The sequence below is a fragment of the Venturia canescens genome, chromosome 2 (genome assembly GCF_019457755.1).
Source record: "Venturia canescens isolate UGA chromosome 2, ASM1945775v1, whole genome shotgun sequence".
Classification (NCBI taxonomy): Eukaryota; Metazoa; Arthropoda; class Insecta; order Hymenoptera; family Ichneumonidae; genus Venturia; species Venturia canescens.
Genome location: NC_057422.1, coordinates 30982039 through 30998151, shown reverse-complemented (window position 1 = coordinate 30998151; position 16113 = coordinate 30982039). Strand labels below are relative to the sequence as shown.

The window sequence follows — 16113 nt, the reverse complement described above, 5'->3', positions numbered from 1 at the left end:
TCATCAGTAGATCTAGATGCAAGTTCTTCTACGATTTTTGGTCTTGCCACGAAAGTCGGGGCTAGTTCAATATCATTAGTTTGTTGTATTAATCGAACTCTTTGACAATGTTTAGCTTTAAAAATTGTTAAAATGATAATTATTATGATGATCAGAGTCATGCTAATGGCACTTAGAGAGTAATTTCCAATTATGTGATAAGGATGTGCCCAAATATTCGGTTCTTCTTTTAGTTTTTGCTGAAGAATTTCGATTCGTTCGCCTAATTTATTCGTTTCCAGTGGATTAGTAATTATTTTTGATGGTACGCTGTAATTGAAAATTGGGTGATTAGCGTTTACCATTCCAATCGCATTTGTTAGATTAAATAGTGGTACATATATTATAAATTGATTTTGTCGTAGTTCATTTAAAGAAAAGAATTGAAAATTAATTGATGTGGCGGAACATTTTCCGTCCAAAGCCAGTAATCCTGTATTGTAGATTATTTCGTGTGTCGTAGACTTATTTTTACAATCGATTCTTAAGTTTTCGGGTTTTGGGGCTACGAATAGCCATCTACCTTCTTTTTCTAGTGCGATTATTAATGTTTTCTCGAGTTTTACAATTCGTTGATTACGTGACAATTTTTCGAGATTATTTCCTAAATAAATCGCTATTTCGCATGACGTATTATCGCTTATTGTTTACAGTGATTGCTTAGGTTTGTAATAATAGACGTTGTCAACTTTTTTCGCATTGTTTAAATCTTCTTCAGTCATTAATAAATACGTTCTTTTGTAATTATCCACAATTATTATTTTGGAAGTGGTTGCTATAAATTGGAATTGTTTTTCATTAATTTTGTTGTTAGTGGATAGACTTTGTTGACTTTCAATATTTTAAAATTATCATTATTATTATTAATTTTTTCGTTCGGATTATAATTTATTTATTTATTTCATGTTATTATACACGTTCCGTATTATTCGTTGCGTTCTGTTTATTATTTTTGTATTTATTTTCGTATTTTTCGTATATTCGATTTCTTTCTTCATATTTCAATTTTATATATTTGTAATTCTATCGTTTTTTTTTAGTTTTTTTTTTTTTTTTTTTTATATACATTGAGCTGCCAAAAAGTATTTATTTCTTAGGTCTGTTTCTGGGTACGGTCCTGCTACATCAACCGCGCACTTGTTAAATGCTCTTTCCGGAGTGTCGGTGATTGCCATCGGTGATCGCTTTGATTTCATGACTTTGATTTTCTGACATTTGTCGCATTTTTCTACATATTCCTTTATTTCCTTTTTCATTCCTAACCAACGATACTTTTCTTGAATTCGTTGAGTCATTCTTTTTACTCCAGGGTGTCCTCCGTGGGCCGTGTCGTGGTACTCTCGTAGTATTGTTTTTCTGTCTCTCTCTGACAGGTTCGTCGCGTCAGAGTCGAGGTGTTCGGTTTCACTCTCGTTATCGCCTTCGTCGCTGTCCTCTATGGGCATCTCATTTTTATCTTCAGTCGCATTCGGTTGATTATCAAGTCGGCCATTATAATTGGGGATGGACCGATTCTCCGAGGAGGCTGTAGTTGTTGAAGAAGATGAAAACGCGTCGTTCATGACTTTACGCGTTCTTTCTTTCCCCCTTTTTTCCAGCTGATCAGTGGTTTCATTCTGATCGAGCGTGATCGCGTATATGCGACTCAGCGCGTCAGCATTTGTATTCCTTTTTCCTTCATTATATTCAATTCTGTAAGTGTATTCTTCCTTGCCTGGAGAGTTTTTAACTTCAATTTTTTCTATTTGTTTTTGTTTGTGATCGCTTTCTGTTTCTTCTATTTTGACTGTCGGCCTTTCTCTTGAGACTTCCTGATCTAAGGTATTTAAAAACATGATTGGAGAAGTCATTCTTTTTTCCGGAACTATTCCTTGTTCTATTTTTACTCCTTTTTTAATTTTGCGGGCTGATAAACATCCTACCGCTAAATTTTTTGCTTTTACGTAGTGGATGCTCTCGGAATGGGATTGTAGTTTCTCCGAACCGTTCACCAAAGGCTCGACGTGACCATACATTTTGATTATGCGGCCACCTAGAATGTCGACCTTGTGTTTTTTTAATAAAATCGAGTCCCAATATTCCGTCTGTTTTGATTGGAACGTCGTTATCGACGACGAAAAATTCATGAAGAATTTTGACGGCGGGTGTTTCGATTTCGAGGATTACTTTACATAGGGCATTGAAGGGTTTTCCTTCGACGCCTGTCAATTCGACTGTTTCATTGATTATTTCTGTATTTTTTCTTAGAGCATTTCTTTTTATTATGCAACATTGAGCTCCCGTGTCAATTTTCAAGAGGAGAACTGAATCTATTGCGTGCGGTGATGTGATATAAAAGTCGCTAGCCATTCCCCAGGAACCGATCGAATTAATTATGAATTTTGTTTTGGGTTTCACGACATGTGCATTCGAGCCGGTAGCTCGCTTAGCCTCCACACAGCTAACGTGCGCATTTTTTCGCTCAGCCGTTCGCGCGAGGAGACTGAGGTTCAGCGACCCTATTGTTTTCTTTTCTTCCGCATTCCCGTTGTTCGATTGATTCGAATTTTGGTTATTACCTTGATTGTTTTCTTGACTGTTATTTTGACCGTTATTCTGTTGTCTATTATCTTGATAGCCTCTATTTCTGCTTCTGTTGCCTTGATTTCCACGATTTTCTTGATTTCCATTATTACTATTATTTCCTTGGTTACCATTTCTATTTTTTCTATTCCAACAATCGCCATATACGTGACCTGGTTTTTTGCAATAATTACAAACGACAGAATTTATGCTTCGACTCGGTGTCGGTAAACTATTGTTTCCGTTACCATGATTTTCATTTCTATTTCCTGAGCTTCTACAGTCGCGTGCGAGATGACCTTTTTTGTTACACCTATTGCAAATGATCGTATTATTTCCAGGTTCTCTTCGAGTTCCCTGTTGTATCTTTTCTTCGTCAATCGCGGCTGTGATTGCTTCATTAAGTGTTGGATATGCTCTAGCTTTAATAATGGTTTGGTATTCGCGTTTGAGACCTTGCGCAAAACTCGAAAGGGCTACTTCGCGTATGTGCTTTTCTACCGCCATTTGTTCGATCATTGTCGAGTGCTTTTTTATACTTGCATCAATTAATTCCATCATTGTGTCTTCTACTCTTCTTCCGAATTCTTTTACTGATTCGTTAAATTTCTGTCGACAAGAATACAGCTCTGTTTGAAGGGCTCCTACGGTTCTCGTACCGCAGAATATTTCTAACATAACGGATTCAAACGTTTCAAAATCTGGAATATTTTTATATCGTACTTCTGCTCGAGCTTTACCAGTTAATTTAGTAGTTAACACTGATTCTAGGAGAATCTCTTGGTCCTCTTCTAAAATATGTTTATTGACATGGGCAAAAGAGTCTACGAGTTCTTGCGCTTCTTCCGGTTTTGAACCGTCGAATCGAGGAATTAAACTACGCGCTTCTTTAAGAGACATTGAGCCTCGAAGTCTGTTAGTTCGCGAGTGATTTGGCGAGGAATTTTGAGAATTATTTCCTCTATTATTTTCGCCATTATTTCCAGGATTTCCGGGATTATTATTTCGACTATTTCCGGGATTTCCGGAATTCTGATTATCTCCCGTTGTGTCTAAATTTACCGTTTCAACCATTGTTGATAGTAAGGGATTTGTGGTTTCTATTACCGAATTTTCCGGCGTATTTTCCGCGTCTAAATAATCGTCTTCCGATGTCGGAGATCGATTTAAAGATTGGGCGCTACTTCGTCGCCTTCTACTTTGCGAGGTGATTTCGTTTTTTCTTTCGCGATTGTAGTCGAGTTTATCGTCGAAAAATGAATTGAGCGAACGCGAAATAGTGCTTACGCCCGGTAATTTGAGACGGTCAGCGTACTCGTCGTCTGACATATAAATTTTTATATACGATCTGGCTTTGGCGGATTACAATGTTATTTAATAATGTTCCGTCACTTACAGTAAGATGATCACTAACATGATGTTCGGATTTGTTGTCGTGTTGAATTTCTTCCGCTCCAGCTCCAGTCGTATTTTGGATTGAATCTTGACGTAGATCGGTCTGCCTTGGATGCGATGATCGGTGATCGAACGTCCGTTCGATATATCGACTTTTCTAGAATTATCGGTCCTCCTCAGCAATTTGAATTCCTTCCGTTTGACTATCGTAGACGTGTCGGGTTTCTCGAGTAGTGGCTATCCCACCGCTGCCACCAGTGTTGTGTCCGCGAAGACCGTCGCGAAGGGACGAGTTATCAAGGACGAGTAATTTAAGGGATTTAGGCCAAAAGAGCTGAACTCCAACTCGATACTTTTACAACAAGTTAACAATAAGTTTATTTAAGAAGTTACAAATTCGAGGTTTTATTGCCTCGAGACCGATCGTTACAATTCTCGTCAAAGACTGTCGAATTTTGGTTAGTTGGTAAATTTATAGACTTGGGGGTTTTTCCCCCTCTCGCGACAATATGGCGTGATATTCTTTCTCGAAGTTTCGGTGATGACATCGAGGGTCGATGCGCTCGTTCGGGAACGTCGATATTTCGCCGTCGATGCATTTATGCTGAGAACGCTTAATTTATATACTCTTTATTTTAGGAGTGCGATGTACGGGCACAACAATATCAATACATCGATACGCACATCCGAAACCACCCGAGACTTGTTTTCATACTGAACGTCATTTTGACAGGTGAGGTTATGATCCCCAAAGTCCTGTTGTGTGCGGACTCTAATTAATAAATGAAAATGGTTAGTGAAAAGTGGTTAATATTTATTTTGTTAAAACTTGTGGTATACTAAACCGGTATAAAAGCGGCCTCGTAAATGTAGACTGTGATCTGTGTGTGCAAATAAAAAATATAAAAAATGCGCGATCCATATGTCAACGAAACTTTTCAAGATTTCATTACTTCATTCGATTGGAAATAATTGTCAACTGAGATAATCTTTCAATTAAACCAGAGTGCGCGGAATATTGTTCAGTGTAAATATATCGTCAGTTGCGTGATTATATATCATGTGTAATTATGTAGGTTATATATAGGAGTTCCCTTTGATAGCTGTGTGGTAACGAACCGGCCGGGGTTTGACGTTACGAAGTGCGGGACATATGTAACAACCGTTCGCATAGTTTGTAAATAATATAAATAAGACAAATCAGTTTATCAAAAATAGGTCTGGAAGTTGTGAGAAAAAATGTTTAGCAACTTATAACGTCAAATTTTCTTTTTGCGATCTGAAATATTATGGTTGATAATTAATAAAACAAGAACACACGGAACTGTTAGTATATATAATGTGAGAAACTCCAATCGAATAAATGTTTGCTAATTTATTTTTTGTGTCATCATTATTTTTGAATATTCCCATATTTTGCTTCATATTGAGTCTGGCTCTGCTCTTTCCGATCCTTGTTTTGACTCCATCGGTTTGCAGCGGATCGATACATATTATTAATTGGTTGTCTAATATGTGTCCTTTAATTTTCTACCATTTCTTCATGCTGATTGTGGTAACCTGATTCAAGTGGTTTCCGACTATGATCATTATTCGCACATTTTGTATATCAGATTCTCAAAACAGTTTCTGGTCTTGATATAAGTGTAGTTATACTTTTTCCACCTGGCCTGTCGAGGATAAATTTTGAAACTTGTTCCAAAAAGTCTTTGGATGCTTTTTTTGCTGATAATATGAAAAGTTAAATCTTCGGAATGCAGTAGGCAAACACAAATTTTGACAGTAATACTTATGAAATAACGTGTATGTTGAGTATTCCTATTCTGCAAACTGCAAATGTGGAATTATTGGTGAAAACATTCATTACGATAAGTCTACAGTTGCTCAGTTTTGGATGCGATTGAGTATAATGCCTGCCAACATCATGGAAACCTACAGAATTTCTGAATGTTATGTGCGCTATGTCATTTTAATGTAACATCATGACTTCTTACACCCATTCACTATAATACTATATATTTGGATCACTGAAATACAGCAAAAATTTGCAAACTATAAAATTCATATACTGTGCCATTCATTTTACTTTTTGACGCTCACCGTAACATAAATATGAAGTGAAAAATTCATTAGAAAAGTCTTCAGCTGCTCATTTATGGATGGATTTGGAATTGCTGTCTTCCAAACTAATTGCGCAGATACATTGAATCGCAGCAGATACCTGCGAACTTTGAAATTTCTGTGGATAAGTATATGTGCTAGTATCACCCACTATCTTTGATTATAGTAATATGGAATGGAACTTTGTTCAGCAAGTTTTAAAGTGTTTCTTTTCAAATAGTATTGAAGTTTGTATTACTGCGGTATCGAGCGAATACCTTCAAACTTTCATATTTTTGTCTCGCAGCATGTGTGCCAATCATTTTAATTTTTTACTCCAACCGTAACATGTAATTTCAAAAATTCATCACAAAAGTTTTCAGCTTTACTATATAACTTAATTTTCCTTTTTCTAAATTCCATGCTAAATTTCTTAATTTCTAAATTTCTTTCTAAATTATCCTGAAATGAAATAGTATTCCTCCACAACCAATGCAGGTACCTTAAACGTCTCTGATTTCCGTTGCTCTGTAGAATTATGTACGCTCAGTTTTCTTTGCTTCTTTGAGTTCTGACACAATAGATGTTTTCGGGTGCCTTTTTTCTGCAACTATCAAACTGTAGATAATTGGATCTCAGCGGCCACTTGCAAACTTTGGAAATATATTTCATCGGGGGCATGTTTTGGATGACACGAAAACGTCTAGATTCAGAATGCAAAAGCGACATTTAAACATGACCAATTCTGTTGGATTTGTTGTTTCTTGAATTTGATCTGTCTTTTCTCTTTTCCTTTTTTTTCTAACGTTATAAGCCGGAAATCACATCTCAGCCCGCAACACGCATTGCTACACGCTCTTGAGTTCCCAATGGACAAATCATATTAGGGTGCAAGGAAAAAAAGCGCCAAAGTCCAAGAACAGACCTGTGACGAAATATTTCCAGTAAAATTTTGACGCAAAATAGGTCCTTTTTCGTGGAAACCAGCGTTATAAGCCGAAAATCATATCGCGGCCTCCAACCCGCTTACGACCGTGCGTTTGTGTTTCTAATTGACAAAACATATCAGAGTACAAAGAAAAAAATTGCCAAAGTCCAAGGACAGACCTGTAACGAAATATTTTCAGTACTATTTTGACGAAAAATAGGTCTTTTTTCGTGGAAACCAACCTTATAAGACGAAAATCATAAATAATCCATAGAAATTCAAACTAAAATCCTGTAGTCAACGGAAATAAATAAGGAACTTTTGAGAAAAAAGACGTGATATCAAACCATGAACTTCCCCTAGGAAAAAAAAGGTTGGGACAAGTACATTGACGGTCCCTCGTTTGCTGATAATTCCATCCATAAAAAAAACTTGAAAAATTTTTTTTTTTAAATTGTAAAAAAAATACAGAACAATTCGAAAAAAATTTCACAAATCTTGAAAAAACATTATATTAAAGCAAAAACTAATCTGTATCTATTTTTCAAAGTGTCAAAAGAATCAAATAACAAGTAAAAAATAAAAAACCGAAAAATCGGTCTTGAAATCATTTTGGAAACCGATGCCTCGTTCTTCTTTTTAGATTCGGACAGCTAAATCAACTGAAAAAAATTCCATCTAATTTACGTGCGGCATTAAAATTTATTATATTATTTCGAGGCCAAGTATTTTCTAATAAATTGAAAAAAGTTACCACTTGAATTACGTGCAGCATTAAAATTTATGATATCAATCGGTGGACAAGTATTTTATTAGTAACTCCAAATTTTGACATTATGGAATTGTTCTAAGAAGCTTTTAAATCCAAAAAACTCACATGAAAGCTAGTCATATGTTACTCTATGGTGGCAGAGACTTATAAGAAAATCAATTCTTCTGAGACTTTCAGGATCCTCTGGTATTATTCACAAAATTCGACGTCGATTGGATCGATACAAATTATGTTTACATATGTGTTAAAAGTACTTGTCCGGCCCATCACTTTCCGTTTAAATTGTTCATCCCAATAATAATCAGTGCTTGTCTAGAACTGATGGATCACAAGTATCCATGCAGAGGGAATTAAGAGAATTATCTTCAAGTAATTTTTACGTAATTGCACTAATTTAATAAAAAAAGCAAAGAAATTGTTCCGCAATATACAAGGGATATTGTTGTGCATTGATAAATGAAAATAATTGTACATAATATATATGTTCAAGTTTAAAAAATAACTCTCCAGTTTGTATTCAATGACGGCAATTTTTGCTTCTCACTTATTCTTCCAGCGAACGAATTCCATTCGGAATAAGAACTAACTTATACTATTATTAAGAACATTAAACTAATAATGAATCGCATTTCAATAAATGTTTAACCGGATTCTGCCATACAATTCCATTTTTTCATGATTGATTTTTATTTAAATGAATAGTGATGGGCCGGACAAATACTTTTAACAGATATGTAAACATAATTTGTATCGATCCAATCGACGTCGAATTTTGTGAATAATACCAGAGAATCCTGAAAGTCTCAGAAGAATTGATTTTCTTATAAGTCTCTGCCACCATAGAGTAACATATGACTAGCTTTCATGTGAGTTTTTTGGATTTAAAAGCTTCTTAGAACAATTCCATAATGTCAAAATTTGGAGTTACTAATAAAATACTTGTCCACCGATTGATATCATAAATTTTAATGCTGCACGTAATTCAAGTGGTAACTTTTTTCAATTCATTATAAAATACTTGGCCTCGAATTAATATAATAAATTTTAATGCCGCACGTAAATTAGATGGAATTTTTTTCAGTTGATTTAGCTGTCCGAATCTAAAAAGAAGAATGAGGCATCGGTTTCCAAAATGATTTCAAGACCGATTTTTCGGTTTTTTATTTTTTACTTGTTATTTGATTCTTTTGACACTTTGAAAAATAGATACAGATTAGTTTTTGCTTTAATATAATGTTTTTTCAAGATTTGTGAAATTTTTTTCGAATTGTTCTGTATTTTTTTTATAAAATAATTTTTTTTACAATTTAAAAACAAAAATTTTTTTAAGTTTTTTTTATGGATGGAATTATCAGCAAACGAGGGACCATCAATGTACTTGTCCCAACCTTTTTTTTCCTAGGGGAAGTTTATGGTTTTTATACTCAATCGCATCCAAAACTGAGCAACTGTAGACTTATCGTAATGAATGTTTTCACCAATAATTCCACATTTGCAGTTTGCAGAATAGGAATACTCAACATACACGTCATTTCATAAGTATTGTTGTCAATATTTGTGTTTGCCTACCGCATTCCGAAGATTTTACTTTTCATATTATCAGCAAAAAAAGCATCCAAACACTTTTTGGAACAAGTTTCAAAATTTATTACTCGACAGGCCAGGTGGAAAAAGTATAACTACACTTATATCAAGACCAGAAACTGTTTTGAGAATCTGATATACAAAATGTGCGAATAATGATCATGGTCGGAAACCACTTGAATCAGGTTACCACAATCAGCATGAAGAAATGGTAGAAAATTAAAGGACACATATTAGACAACCAATTAATAATATGTATCGATCCGCTGCAAACCGATGGAGTCAAAACAAGGATCGGAAAGAGCAGAGCCAGACTCAATATGAAGCAAAATATGGGAATATTCAAAAATAATGATGACACAAAAAATAAATTAGCAAACATTTATTCGATTGGAGTTTCTCACATTATATATACTAACAGTTCCGTGTGTTCTTGTTTTATTAATTATCAACCATAATATTTCAGATCGCACAAAGAAAATGTGACGTTATAAGTTGACGAACATTTTTTCTTACAACTTCCAGACCTATTTTTGATAAACTGATTTGCCTTATTTATATTATTCACTAACTATGCGAACGTTTGTTACATATGTCCCACACTTCGTAACGTCAAACCCCGGCCGGTTCGTTACCACACAGCTATCAAAGGGAACTCGTATATATAACCTACATAATTACACATGATATATAATCACGCAACTGACGATATATTTTCACTGAACAATATTCCGCGCACTCTGGTTTAATTGAAAGATTATCTCAGTTGACACTTATTTCCAATCGAATGAAGTAATGAAATCTTGAAAAGTTTCGTCAACATGCACCGCGTATTTTTTTATTTTATTCTTTTTTACACACGACAGATCACAGACTACATTTACGCGACTGCTTTTATACCGGTTTAGTTTAGCATTCCACAGGTTTTAGTACTATGCACTTCGTTAGATGACGAAAGTTTTCTTTATTTTTCCCACACGCATTCCATAATGTCAAAACTCCGTTTGTTTATACGATGATCGAAAACTGACACATGGTTTATATATATATATATATAATATTCACGGAGTCTGTGCGCGGTCGGGGTAGGACTCAAAAGTTAAAAGGCCTAAAAAGGCGAACAGGCATTCTGTCTAACGCATATATAGATACACAGAATGCCTGTTCGCTATTTTAGGCCTTCTAACTCTTGAGCCCCACCCGCGCTCGTCCTAGCAGCTGGAGGAGCCGACATCGTTGAGCCAATCAGAATGCGTAGAGGCACAACTCTACTACCACTAACTACGTCAAAACGCGTATGCGTATACGTCGAACTCGTGATGTGTCAGTAACTTTTGCATAATCTTGAGCCCGTGCAAAGTTTTTTCTCAGCAAATACGCCACCGAGAATGCTCATTTTGGGCTCATTTGACAGAGAACTTCTCAATTAGCTTAAAGTTCAATTTTCAAAGCCGTACATAACTCATGAGCTTTCCAATTAAACAAAATCACATGCCAATTTTACCCCCACCACCGCGAATCGTTTTATTCAGAGAAAGTATAGTCTCGGCGAGAGCCTCGGGCCAGCAGACGACAGGGCTGTCAATGTACTTGTCCCGAGACTCTACCGAGTCTCTTGATACACACACATACACACACGCGGACATATTTTATTTCGAACTCAAATTTTACTTTGTTGGAATCAAAATGAAAACTCTCCGTGATTATCAATCTAGTTTTTTTTATGAATAAAAAAAAAAATCTATCAAAAAACGAAAAAAAAACGGATTTCCTCAGTTTCGATTTGCCAATAGAAATTTTGTAATCAATCACTTCCGAATAGTCTGTCATGCGTTTACAGGCAATGCGATTGTACTTCTTTTCTATATTGTTGTAGTCCCTCGCTCTCCTTCGTCATTGTTGTTTTGTGTTATTTTATTATATATTCTTCAATAACAATCATCGATGAGAGAGAGAGAGAGAAAGAGAGAGAGAGCGGAGGCATGGATTTTTTTTTCTAATGTTTCAGAATCCGGATTACATCTCAAGATATATATAGAAAAAATCTTTAATCTTTCTAAATATTTTATACCATCAATCCTATGTTATTGACAATTTTCGGTTTATTTTCCATCACATAGCACTCTTGGATTCCTCGGCCTTTATTTTTCTTTTATTCTTCTTTCCTTTTTTCTCACCACTTTCACTAAAATATTGTCCTGTTTTTATCGATTTTCTACAGAACCGAAAAAAATTGGAACGGTGTCGATGAATTATCACTTTCGCAATCTTTATAACCTCATCATCTATTAGCATAAACAACACACCATACGTCATACGTCACGAAAATATATAGGTATATGCTTGTATTATGGCACCAGGTTTGTCACTAAATAAAAAACAAATAAACATCAAAAATGTGTGCGAAAATCCGACCGATTTTTTGATGTTATTAAAAAATAAATAATTAATATCTCTTCAATGCGTTGAGCTACAGAGATCGAAGAGGTCGCAAACGAAAGACAAAAAAAATATAAAATACGTCAACTTATAGTATTCTCTGAAGTACTGTAATTATTTAATTATTAAAGAAACAAAACAATTGGTAACGCTATCGCTCCTGTAAAGACGCTCTGGCAGGGACTCGTCATAACATAAATGTATTTGTCTCAGAGTCGCTGTCGCGACTCTAGATGATAAGTTTTTCAATTCAAATAGTTATTTTCTCTGCCAGAATGAAATTAGATTGATGGGGCATCAATTTTTTAAATATTTTTTAGCAAGGGATTTAGGTGTTATAGGATTGTAATGAATTGCAATAGTGTATTTGAATTCTTTTTTCACGTTTTACAATTAATTTCAGTGAGATTTAAGAAATGATTTTTCCAATTTTGTAGACAAATGTAATGAAAACACGCTTCTATCTCAATTTGATGCGTTTAAGCATATGCCCTCAAAGATTGTATAAATTATTGTGGAATTTGAATGAATGTGGGCTACTTACTTTATAATCTCCAAAGATGGCGCTTCGACCTACCAGAAAATTTCTTTTTGTCTTCTGAATCTGATGCGATTAATTAACTTTAATTAATAATTGAGCTTTAATTAACCACTTATTCTTTCAATTGTACCCGGCTTCGACTTGTCACGTGTAGGATCTATTCGATTGAGAACCAAACTAAGCAAACGTACCTCGTGACGGGGTAATTTTAGCGCAAACTTTGTCTTCTACTCCTACCACCTTCAACACACAGTACGCGTTCAGACTATTTTTGTCGGAGTACCTCATGCACGAATATTCTACGGTCCAAACGCTTCTAGAATAATACTAATTTTTTTTTACCATTACATTCTGCTTTGAACATTTCGGAAAATAAAATTTTTGAACGCTTTTATTCTAAATTTGAACGCATCGTAAAGAATGATAAGAAATCACATTGTCGTGCACATACATCGGACTCATAAAATGAAGAGTAGATAAATTGAGAGCTCTCAGGATAAAGGCATCGATGGCAAAATGTTAACGCTCCGAATGCGTGCATCGACCCTGGATGTCAGCATCGAAACCTTTCGAAGGAAATCAAGGCTATATTCGCATGAGAGGGTATAAACCCCCGAATGAATAAAATTACCGACTAACCAAAAATCACCAGTCTGTAACGAGAACTGTAACGACTGGTTCCGAAGCAATAAAATCTCGTATTTGTAACTTCTTAAGGAGGGTGGATCATGCAATTAAAATAATCAGAATTTGATCAAATTTGGTGATAACATTCTTAGTCATCAAGTATACGAATACAATTTTTTTCAACTTTTTTTACCACATGGTTATCGAATAATTGAGCGTTAAAATGAAGTTCTTATGCACGAGATGTATGATTGTATGTATATGAACTCTATGCTTATACACGTGAACTTTAGTATTCAATTACTCGAGAGCTATGCGGTAGAATGATATAAAAAAAATTTATATTGTCTAATATACCTTCAAAAAATACATTTACCAAATTTCATTAAATTCTTATCATTTTAAAATTCTTAATATTTTTAACATGGTTTAGCATGGTAACATTGTATCGTCGCGATCCATCCTCCTTTAATTAACTTATGAATAACTTGCTCTTAGGTATGTATTTGGAGTTCAGCTCTTTTGGCCTTAACCCCTCAAATACTCATCCTTGATAACTCGTCCCTTCGCGACGGTCTTTGCGGACTCAATATTGGTAGCAGTGTCGGGAGTGCCACAACTCTCGAAACGCGACACGTCTAAGATAGTTAAATGGAAGGAAGTCAAATTGCTGTGGAGAACCAATAATTCTAGAAAAGTCGATGAATCGAATGGATGATTGATCACCGATCATCGCATCCAAACTAGAACGATCTACGTCAAGATTCAACTCAAAATATGACTAGAGCAGGAGCAGAGAAAATTCAACGCAACAACGAATTCGAACATCATGATGGGGATCATCTTACTGTAAGTGAAGGAACACATTTATCACTAAAAAATGAATTTGGAACAGTTTCCATCTACGTTACATGCAGCACTAAAATTCATGATATCGCTTTGAGGCAAAGTATTTATTGCTAATTTGTAAAATCTCAATCAAAATCCTGTAGCCAACGAAACAAGATTGAGGAACTTTGGAGAAAAAAGTCGTGATATGAAACCTCCAAACTTCCCTTAAAGAAAAAAAGGTTGGGACGAGTACATTGATATGGTCAGGAAGACCATTTCACAAAAGATGTAAAAAAAATCCATGAAAAAAATTATGAAACCAACTGTATCAAGAGACTCGGTAGAGTCTCTGGACAAGTACATTGACAGCCATGTCGTCTGCTGACCCGAGCTCGCCGAGACTATTCGCTATGTGCAAGACTGGTAGCGCTCTCTAGTGACTCAATAGCCGAATTTTTCCTGGTTGATTTCCATATCCTAACAATGCAAAAATTTCCAATTTCGAATTATTTTGAAATAATTCGTTAGGATGTAAGAAGTTTGTATTCACTAATAGTTTCTGGACCGATCAAATTTTTTTTCTGTCACAAAAAGGTAAGTGAATAAGAAGAAAATACGTGTGTTTATACGAAAGTTCATCACTTTTGGAGGTTATATACATATGAAATATGTGTATTTTGAATATCATAAAGTAATGTTTTTTCGGTTTTTTTAGAGACTTTATTTTTGTCATGAGTGTCATCTTGTACACTGGATTTGAGAAAATATCTCATAACATAAAGTTTCAACCAGAAACGCCAGGAAAAGGTAAAGATTTAGTAAATGCCGGACATGTCATAAATGTCGAAAAGCACAGAGAGTCAGGTATTGGGATTTTTATCAAAGCTGCTGTCATTAGACAAAATTCTATTACCAAAAAAAAATATCTTGTGGTATTGCATGTAAAATTAAAATGTTATTGAAAAATAGATTTGTTATTGGTAACAATAAAAATAATTGAATGATTCCTTATATTATTTTCGATTAATGCAGCTCGGAAAATTCTATCAATTTCTTGTAACTGTGTGTATCGAAATAGTTCTAAATGCAAGCATGCTGCAGCTCTAATTCTCGAAAACAATCGAATTGAAAACATATTATGAACAGATATGGGGTAAACCTTGCGAAAAAAGGTTCAACTCGAAAAGTATGCCAAAGGAAAATTATTTTCCGAAATGTATCCTCCACAAGGTGATTTAGAAATTGAGCAATTTTAAGTTCAGTTGTCAGAATTGAAAAATCGATCAGCTTTAAAAATAATAATTTTTGAAAACGATAAAGATGAAGTGGAAGAGTCAGTTAAAGATTTGATGAATTCTATAATTGGTAAAATAGAATTGGAAAGCAAAAAAGAGGATTGCAAAGCATGTGTTGAAACCGTTTTGGGTAGATGTATCGCAAAAAAAAGCGTATTCCAAAGCGCCAGTTATTCGTGGAGAATTAAAAGTTTTCTATGAAAAAAAATTAGCCTGTGATACGTTGGAAAAATCAGAATACGATGAATAGTTTAACAGTCGATATTTCAGGATATCTGCAATTAAAAAGCTCATTGCATTAAAAGTAAAGTAAAAAAAACTATCGAGTCACTAATCGGTGAGATGTTATTACCAAAGAAGTTCGAAACCATAAACTTCCCCTAGGAAAAAAAAGGTTGGGACAAGTACATTGATGATCCCTAGTTTGCTGATAATTACATCCATGAAAAAATATGAATTTATTTTTTTAATTGTAAAAAAATTACTTTATAAAAAAAAATACGGAAAACTTCGAAAAAAATTTCACAAATCTTGAAAAAAACATTATGTTAAAAAAAAAACTAATCTGTATCTATTTTTTAAAGTGTCCAAAGTATCAAATAACAAGTAAAACATAAAAAACCAAAACATCACGCTTGAAATAATTTTGGAAACCGATGCCTCATTGTTCTTATTTTATTCGAACAGCTAAATTAATTTAAAAAACTTCCATCTAATTTACGTGCAGCATTAAAATTTATTATATCAATTCGAGGCCAAGTATTTTCTAATCAATTGAAAATAGTCACCATTTGAGTTACGTGCAGCATTAAAATTTATGATACCAATCGAAGGATAAGTAATTTATGAGCAACTCCAAATTTGAACATTACGGAATTATTCTTAGAAGCTTTTAAATCCAAAAAAATCACATGCAAGCTAGCCATTTCTTACTCTATGGTGGCAGAGACATATAAGAAAATCGATTCTCTTCAGGCTTTCAGGAGCGTCTGATATTATT

At 34.5% G+C, this 16113-nt stretch overlaps 1 protein-coding gene across 2 annotated transcripts in view; it reads right to left on the bottom strand.

Moving 5' to 3' along the window:
* LOC122406467 (SET and MYND domain-containing protein 4-like) overlaps positions 1–12520 on the bottom strand; it is a 1392500-nt gene extending 1379980 nt beyond the window's left edge. For both annotated transcript variants that reach the window (XM_043411934.1, XM_043411935.1), the window contains exon 1: positions 12364–12520. The gene's annotated coding sequence lies outside the window, so the exon portion shown is untranslated. The remainder of the gene's footprint in view (positions 1–12363) is intronic.
* Positions 12521–16113: the final 3593 nt, after the last annotated feature.